The sequence below is a fragment of the Neomonachus schauinslandi genome, unplaced genomic scaffold, assembly GCF_002201575.2.
Source record: "Neomonachus schauinslandi unplaced genomic scaffold, ASM220157v2 HiC_scaffold_604, whole genome shotgun sequence".
NCBI lineage: Eukaryota > Metazoa > Chordata > Mammalia > Carnivora > Phocidae > Neomonachus > Neomonachus schauinslandi.
The window spans coordinates 5154-14452 of record NW_025409294.1 but is presented as its reverse complement, the minus strand read 5'-3'; the positions used below and the strand labels follow the sequence as shown (position 1 = coordinate 14452).

The window sequence follows — 9299 nt, the reverse complement described above, 5'->3', positions numbered from 1 at the left end:
CCTCATATCTCAAAATCCATCCTGAGACTCACGGATTTGGGGAGCCAGAAGTGAGTTTAGAGGTCATCTGCTACCACCTTTTATTTTGCACTTGAGGGAAAAGGGGACTGAGAGGTTGAATGGCCTTCCTAAGACTATTCGAATCTTTTGTGAAGTAGCCAGCCGTGGATGTCCACCTTCCAGCTGAGCATCCCTCTGTTAAGAAGGCAACCCCCCAGTGAGTTAGTACTTCAGACCCAATATTGCAGATGTGGCCAAGCTGAAAGGAGGTGGAGAGTAAAAAGAGGACAGATTAAGGGGGAAAGATATCCATCTCCAAGTTTAGGATTTCTGATTTATTGGCTCATTCCGTGTGGGTCACTACAGAAGGGGACTGGGGACTTGCACGTAGCCTGTGGCTGGTGTAGTACCCATATGTGGCCACATGATGTCGCCAGAAGCCAGTATTTATAGACAAGCCACTAGGGCTCCCACCCGCGCCTGCCCTTCAGTTCCTATCAGCAGAAAGGATTTTGCTGAGGCTCTGAGCCGCCTCCATTCACTTTGCTAACAAAAGAAATTAACAAGCAAGTCCTCAAAATAGTTTCAGAAGGGAAAGGATTACCTAGACCAGTACTGTCTGATAGAAATAAAATGCGAGCCCTATATGCCAGTTGAGTGTATCATTTTAAATGTTTTAATAGCCACATTAAAAGAAAATAAAAAGAAATAAATGATATGAATTGTAATAATATTTAGCCCAATATTCAAAATAGTACTATGTCAACATATAATCAATATTTTAGAAGTTAATGGGATACTTTTTTTTTTTTTAAAGAAAAGAGTGGAATTTAATCTTTATTTACAGGACACTGCAAGAGAGGAGATTCCACATAGAAATAAGAAACCCACTGAGAGGAGGAGCTTCATACAGGTTGTACAGTTTGGAACTGGTCAAGTAGAGTTTCCTTGTAAAAAGTGCTACAATAACAAAACACATTTAAAAAGAGTTCTTAGTAGAGAAACAGTAAGACAAACTTCTACCAAACAGAGTACACAACAAACAACTTTCTGCCTCAGCTGTACAATCTAAAAGTTCAAAGCCCCGGGGAGTGCCATCCTGAACTTGGAACGTATAGCCTTCAGAGGCAGTTTCTGGCACAACATTCTGATCTTCCTCTTCCTCTACAGAGAAATACTTCTCAATCAAGTTTAATGAAGCTTTGTACACAGACTCATTTTCATGGTTTTGTAGAGCTTCAATTTTGTCCAAACCTCCACATTCTTCAATCATTATACTAAGTTTCTCAGTTTCACCTAGTTTCTCAGCAGCCTGAAAGATGTTTGAAATGGCATCCAGAATAACCAGAATAATTTTGGTGTCTTTTGCAGTTAAGAGGTTCATCAATGGTTCTATTATGCCACAATGAACGAGGTATACAATCTGTTCAACTGTCCCACCACTTGTATAGTTGGTCACAGCCCAGACAGCTTCCTTTTGTGTCTTAAAGTCTGCCTTAGAGAGAACACCAACGAGGAATGGGACTAATCCATGATTCACAACTTGCTGTATCTGGTCCTGGCAACCAGCTGTGATGTTTGACATTGTCCACGTAGCTTCCTTCTGAATATTAGTTTTGGGGTTCGTTAGGAGGCTGGGAAAAACAGCAAGTGCTCCTGCATCTATTACAACCTGAGTCTGTTCATCTGTCCCAGTGACAATATTTCCTATGGCTCTTAGCGCAGGAGTCACAATGGGCAATTCAGTAGCTCCTAGAAGCTTCACAAGCTGGGGCACAACTCCTGTTTTCACAACCATTTCAATCCGTTCATTTGGACCATCAGTAAGGTAGGAAATGGCCCAGCAGGTATCTGCCAATACTTCTGGATCATCATGATGCAGGAGACGAACTAAAGTAGGAAGAATCTGCTCAACAGCATCTAATGGGGGTGCAGGATTCTTGTTGCGACAAAGGTTTGAAAGTGTCCAAGTAAGGTTACTTAAGTAACCACATGCTAAAGATGACGTATCAGGAACTGCAAGGAGAGCCAACAGTGGGTCAACTGCACCATACTTAATAACCAAGTCTCGAAAAACTGAACCATCACCTGCAATGTTTCCTAGAGCCCATACAGCTTGTTCACTGATGTGGGCATGGGAAGATGCCAACAGAGAAGTGAATGCTGGGATAGCACTTCCATCTACCACAGCCTTGGTCTGTTCTGACATCCCAGAAGCAATGTTAGTGAGAGCCCAAGCAGATTCAAACTGAATGGGACTACAATCAGTTCTGCCCAAGAAGGACACAAACTTTGGAATCAAACCAGCCCGAATTATGTTGTCTATGGGGGGCTGTTTTTCCCTAGAAAGCAGTTTCCTAGCAGCTTGAGTAGCCTGGAGCTGGCTTTCCAAATTGTTGCTATTTATGCCTCTGACAATGTCATCAACAGACCAATTTACAGTGCCCTGGTTGTTGCGGTTTTCCTGTAGTGGAGAGGTAGCCTCATCAGGAAACGAGCTTACGTTTCTCCTTTTCAGCATCTGGTCATCCTTCTTAGCTTTCCTCAGCTCCACATTAACTTCTATTCAGCGCCGCCTCATTTCTGTACCGTCTTTCCCCTTGTTCTTGAATCTGTTAAGGCGGGCAGCTGGTGAATTAGCATTCTCGTTGGTGGACACGGTTATGAGACAAAGGGAGAAAGCTACACGGCCGGCTCAGGCTTCCACAGAAGGCGGTCCGGGGCGCGCAGGCTGCAGGTCAGCTGCCCTCAAAACATCCACCACGGATCACCCCAAAGATGGTGTGTCTTAATGGGATGCTTTTTATTCTTTTTGTCATGCTAAGTCTTTGAGACCTGGTGCGTGTCTTACTTCGACAGCACATCTCAGGTCAGACCAGCCATATTTCCAGAGCTCAGCGATACTACTGGGCAGAGCCGAGAAAAGTCACGTGCGCCAGCTCTGAGAAGCACTTTACATATAATGAAGGGATGTTGGGACCAAGGAGAATTCATCCCAAGTGCGAGGATGATTTATCAGCTAGCACTGAGACAGCCTGGACTCGCCCAGAATTTTTGCCACCTGCTGGATAATGCCTAAAATTCCATCATGTGCTCCCTTTAAGCTTTATATCCTTTAAACCCTAAATGTGACACACTCTTCTCCTTTTTCACTCACAGGCCAGAGACCTGGGATATAAGTTTACAGAAGGATGTGGGCCACACGATCCTCCCTCCATGGGAAAGACTAAAAGAACAGAGGAAAAGTTTCTCTGGCCCACCAGAGATTTGTCATAACAAAGAGAGTTCAAAGCCTTGTAACCCTCTCCCACCTCCCCACCCCCATTAGCCGCCCTGACTCCACACTGAGAATGTTCAGGGGACAGCTGAATTTGCCAGGCTTCCCATCAAACTAGCTTCCCTGGGAGACGTGCAGGAGGAAGGCTAGCCTGCTTTCTCTCCAAGCCCTGGTCTTGCGCCACCCTGGACCCTCACACCGGGCCAGGGCATCTCATCTAGACATGCTGGGGCAGTGCCCACTGGACAGAATGTCTTCAGGACCTGTTGCCCCACCCCCACTCCCACCCCAGGCCCTGCAGGCTTGGGGAGCATTTCAGTTTGGTGGGTCAGACTTTTGACCCACTCTACTCTGTGGACTCCTGTCCATAGGAGGCGGAAGGTAAACCCAAACTCCCAGGCTATTGTGGGACCTGCTAACATGCTATTATCTGGAGAAAATGCTGAACATTTCAAATCTCAGAGCCAAACAGCCTACAGTGTGGAAACATCTGAATTTCTGGAGGGACTGGTTTTCAATGTCTGGCACTGTGTTGACAGCCCATGAGGAGGTGGGGGAGAAGGGCTTGCCACCTCAGAAGAGAAGCCCCGTTTCCTGAATGGCCTGCTCAGGGCAGAGTGTTTTTAAAGTTAACCAAAATTATTAACTAAAATGCATGGGGACCCACAGCTCACAGCAAGCACAGCACCCAGCATAGAATTCCAGATGTCAAATAAAGACTGGGAGTCCTGTGTGTGTGTGTGTGTGTGTGTGTGTGTGTGTGTTGAAAAGCACCAATAAAGCTGGCCAAGCTACATGCTCTGGGTAGCCTTGTCTCTCGCTACAGAGCCCCATCCTCTCCTTGCTTCTTCCCCTTAATCTAGAGCCAGGGCCCCCCTCAGTCTCCTGGGCTCCACCCCACACTCCCCTACCACCAGTCAAGGGGAGCCCAAATGCCAAAAAGTGAAACACACATGTTTGCTATGAAATTCCTGGAGGACAGAATGTTTTCGGTGAACAATATCTTCATAAAAACACACAGGCTGACTCCACAGCTGTTGTAAAAACTTATCTGCAACATCGAGTGTGTCTCCGGTAGTGATTCATCTGATTTGGAAACAGATTCTTCATGAGGCAGCAGGAGTCTCGGGTGGGGCTGAGCATACCAACAACAACAAAACAAACTTGTTAAAAAGTTACAAAAGTGATGGTATGCTTCTTAACTCTGCCCTTCCCCCCAAAGGTTCTCAGACGCCAAAGATCCCACTCCTATGCAGGGATTACTGGGGGTGCCACCTCAACCCAGAAAATAAGCCAGGGGCTAGGGAAGGAACCCTGCTGTTCATGTCCCACTGTCTTGGACAGTAACTGTACCATCTCACCTAGAAAGTGCCCGAATGCCTTGGAGGTTGCCTGAGAACCTGGGGGTGTCAGTGGGAGAATCCTATTTTTGAATTGCAGGAACTGTCCATTCCTAAGGTCACATTTGGGAACCGAGAGGGATTTTGCATGCAAAGTTTCCTCCTTATCCAAAGAAGCGGCCGGCAGTCTGCAGGGCAGACGGAGCACTGGCCTGAGGTCAGTCGGCCTGCCCTGAACTGCGTGCCCCACGCATCACCATTTCTCAGCTAGAATATGTGTGAGGAGGCTGGGCCGGGGCCACCAAGCTTCTCGTTACAAAGAAGAAATAAAAAAGGGAAGTCTGGATTTGGACAGGAAAGAGCGAAATGCAAACTACAAAATTTCTTTCGACTGTGCATTTGTGTTTGTGTGTGTGTGTGTGTGTTTCTATAGGATACGTTCAAAGGGTTACTTTTAAAGGAAAAGTGTTTTTGAGTTACTGAAGCCTAACTTAAAACAAAGCATTTTGTTTTTAAATGTAGACAAGATGGGGCGCCTGGGTGGCTCAGTCAGTTAAGCATCTGACTCGATTTCGGCTCAGGTCCTGATCTCAGGGGCATGAGATCGAGCCCCGTGTTAGGTTCACATGCTGGGCGTGGAGCCTGCTTAAGGTTCTCTCTCTCCCACTCTCTCTGCCCCTGCGCCCCTCTCTAAAAAAATGTAGACAAGAATTTGCTTCTTTTGAATAATAAATTTAAAAAGTCAGCCATACACTTCCCAAATGGCCAGGGGTATGTCATCACATAGCAGTAAAAGCTGAACCTCACACTAAATTGAGGAAGACCAAAAACAGGCAGCTAGCGGAACCCAAATTTGTAACTACTCTCCCAGTCACGAAGAAATGAAATTAGGGCAAGTTCAAGGGTGAGGAGTGTCATTAAAGTATCTAGGTGATTGTACAAAACCCCTAAAAGACCCAGTGATTTCTGGGGTGGAAATTCCCAAAAGCCTCCATCGTGACTCACTATAATTTGCTGCCTTCAAAGCCCGCGCTGGTTTTGGCAGACATCAGGGCCCTAGAGCTCCAGGCCAGTGGTAGTGGTATCGGGAAGCTTCCGTTGGGAGAAAATGGGGGTGAGGGTTGGGTGGTGGCAAAATTGCCTTATAAGGAAACTGTAAATCCTGGGAAGGCCTGGTGTTTCATCAAACTAGAAAAATGTTGAAGGGAAGATTCAAGAGCTCTGTGCCCCTCCCACCCAGAGTTCAGAGAAAGAGGAGGGTGAGAGATGCATGTCCCTAAGAGAACATTCTTCTCTTTCAATCTACCTAAAGGCTCCGCAGCGATGTCTTCACCAAGCTCTGGAAAACAGAAGGTGCCCAGCTCACAAAGGTCAGACCTTGACATGAATGCACAGTGGAGCCTGTCAGAGCCTCCTGGGAGTGGTCACTCCCCAGGAATCTCAAATTCCCCACTTTACAGGCGATGATGGGGGCTTCCCTGTCAGAGAGGGCAGTAACTTAAGGACTCCCGCAGCCAAGTTAACCCTGGTTTGCCTCCTAGGTGATAGGGGCGAGACCTGGAGCTCCCATCTTCCACCTGGCCATTCTGAGCTGGGCTCCACCACAGAAAGAATGGGCGTTCCCTGGGATTCTCCTAGACATGCACATTTGGGCTCAGAGCTGGGCTGTCTGGGATGTGCTTCCTGGCACATAATTACCACCATCAAGATTATTATTAGCATTAGGCATTTACATGACACTTAATATTTTCAAAGCACTGTACTGCCATTTAATTAGTTTTTCCTTGCAACATTCCTGTCGAGTCCACACTTGATAGCTGGGAGACTGACAGGGGGAAGAGAGAAATGCTAAAGGTTGATGAAGAAGAGGGGATGCTGCATAGTCGCTTGGCTTTTATTCTCTCTGGTGACCCAGCCAAGATCACCACCCCCTGCTCCCTGCAAATTCTGCACCCCCAGTCCCCAGGGCCCCACTAACAAGGTACCTGGAACCTCCAGGAGTGTGGTGGGGATGGAATCTCTTGTATTTTGACTCAAGGTCCAGACACCTTTCAAAAAAAAAAAAAAAAAAAGCCTGTGTCAAGTTCAAGTTCACTCTTATTCAAAACTGCTGACACCCTTAAGTCTCATTCCAAACCTCTCCATTAAAGTAACTATAAAATCCCAAGGTGGTGAGTCCCAAACCTAAGGCGGCTCTGATAGGAGGCCTTTTAGTATTTGACAAATCCTAATTCTAATTCAGTCTGTGAAAACAGGGGAGTGGTGCAGGCTAGCAAAGTCTGCATCTTGTCGGCATGGAGGCTTCTTTCCTGGCCATGAGAGCCCCAGGGCTTATTGTCTACTTCCGAGAAAATAAGACTTTTTTTTGGTACAAGACCTCTGGTTCTGCTCCCCTGGTTAAAGGTGAAAGCTCAGGGGAGGTGAAAGTGGGGTAGATGCAGCCAAGGCCAAGTGAGGAAAAAGGACTGAAATCTCTGGCGGTTAGCTGTGGTTCCCACCACCCTAGGGGTAACGCTAGCCCCTCTCTGCACACCTGTGCTTTCTTAAACCAAGCCAGGCACCTCCATTCTCTAGCCCGGAAGGTCCTTCCACCAGGCTGGGGGGGGGGGTGCCGCTGCTGGCTTCTGGGGGGCCAGTGATGTTTCCAGAAGTTGGCCAGCCGGTGACCTGGGGTCAAGATTGGGGTGGAGAGATTTATGTCTCCTGGGAATGCTGGACCTAGGTCCCCTCCTTCCTTCCCTATCCCCACTCCCATCCTGGTCAAAGGTGCTCCACAGGACTTAGTGTCGACCCACGGATGGACTGCCAGGACCTGGGAGTAAAGCGATCTGGAAGGGTGACTGCCCCAGCATGGTTGGGGAGCCCTGGGTTCTCGAGGTTTTGCCACAGGCCTCAACTGTCCCTGGGGTCCCTCTCTTATCCTTGCCAAGACAGTGGAAGCGCTAGTCTGGGGAAGCTCAGAGACTTGTCGTCTTTGTGGGACCAGAGTTCCATGCACATCCCAATCAGGTCCTCGCCTGCTGCCCAGGAGCAAGTCTGAAAAAGTCTGGGCTTTGGCGACCCCCTAGTAGACACCTAGACCAGCCACTGAGCCTGGAAGCCGGCTCCTGGAGGCAGGAGCTGGGGCCTGCGGGCCTGCCCAGACCAGCATTTCTGTCCCCGTCGCCTGGTGCAGACAACCAAGACCGAGTTGATGCTCCGCGCTTTCTGCACTCCCTGCGCTTGGGAGCACGTAGAAAGAACACAGACAATACCAGCCAGGAGAGGCTGAGGCCTCCACACTGCTCTCGGCCCCGGGGCCCTTCACTGCGACGGAAGCCGAAAGTCGTCTCCCCGCAGTGGGCCAAGGCTTTGGGATTCCAGTTCTCGGTCCAGGACTGGGGCCGGCGTGCAAGGCATGGGCTGGGGGCTCACCGGACGGACCCTGCAGCCAAACTCGCGGGGCTGGTGAGAACGCGGCTGACTTCAGGGCTTGGGATCCCTGAGGCCTTGCGTCTGTGCGAGGGAAATTAGAATCCTCGTCCTCCTTGGGGCCTGGGGGGCAACTTCGAGAAGCCGCTGAGCTGACTGGTCCCCACCTCTCCTCTAGAGCTGGGGACAGACTGGGTTCTCCAGTTCCGGCTTGCTAGGGACATGCCCTTGAGGATTCAGGGAAGGGATCTTTCTTGGGATAGTCGTAAACTATAGTTTACGACTATCTGTGCCTCAGTTTCCTCCTTTGTAAGCTGGAGACGGTGATATTACATACCCCAATAGATTACAGTAAAGATTGAATGAGCTAACCCAGATGGAGAGCTGAGAGCCATGCCCAGAGCAAGCACCCGATAAATACTGGTTATCTACTCTTCTTTCCCTTGCCTTTTGGAGGAAGGGCTCGCTTGCGCTCGCTTGCTCTCTCCCTCCCTCTTCTCTCTCTCTATCCCCAACTTTCCCCTCTCCCTCCCTTTCCCCATCTCTGTCCCCTAGTCTCTTTCTCTCTTCCCTACCACTCTCCCCTTTGTAGACCCGCAAGGTCTGAGTGAAATGTGAGAAATGTTTAAAATAAATCCGATCGTTTTCCTATGTGAGTCCCCCCACTGAAGTTGGTCGGAGCAGCGCAAATTGTAGCTGGCATTAGTGGGCTCCAGCCCCGGCCACTTTGCAATTGGCTCTGGAAGGTTCCCACCTCTTGGTCAGCTCCTGGGAACGCATTCACCCCCGGGGGGTCTTGACCTTGATTCCTGAAGTCAGGGTTCCAGTGGCCCGCCTGGGAGAGTCACAACGACTGTCAGGATAGATACAGAGTCCCTGCTGTTTCCCTGTCCAGCCGTCGACAATGTCCACGCGCCCACCACCCTCAGCCCACAGCTTCCACGCCGGGCTCGCCACCGACCCCAGTGTGCTGACTGTGCTAGGCCCAGGCCTGCAGCTCCCGATTTCCCAGGCCGACCTGGTTTCGTGGGGAGGCGGTTGACGGCAGGACCGCTACACGGACGCCAGAAGGCAGGAAGTTCGGAATTCCAGGAGTCAAGGCTGAGGGGCTGGGAAAGCGCCATCACAAGCTGTGTGAGTCCTGCGGCGCCAGGAACCAGACTCGCCAAACCCCTGGCCACCGGTGGGACTGGAACTCCAGAGAGCCGGTGAAAAATCCTGAACCACACAGACCATCGGGACGTCAGGGCCAGGCCACCAACTAAGCCTTC

The 9299-nt window shown here is 49.6% G+C and overlaps 1 pseudogene; it reads right to left on the bottom strand.

Moving 5' to 3' along the window:
* Window positions 1–1065: 1065 nt before the first annotated feature.
* LOC123323743 lies at window positions 1066–2682 on the bottom strand (annotated as a pseudogene).
* Between the last annotated feature and the right edge of the window lie 6617 nt (window positions 2683–9299).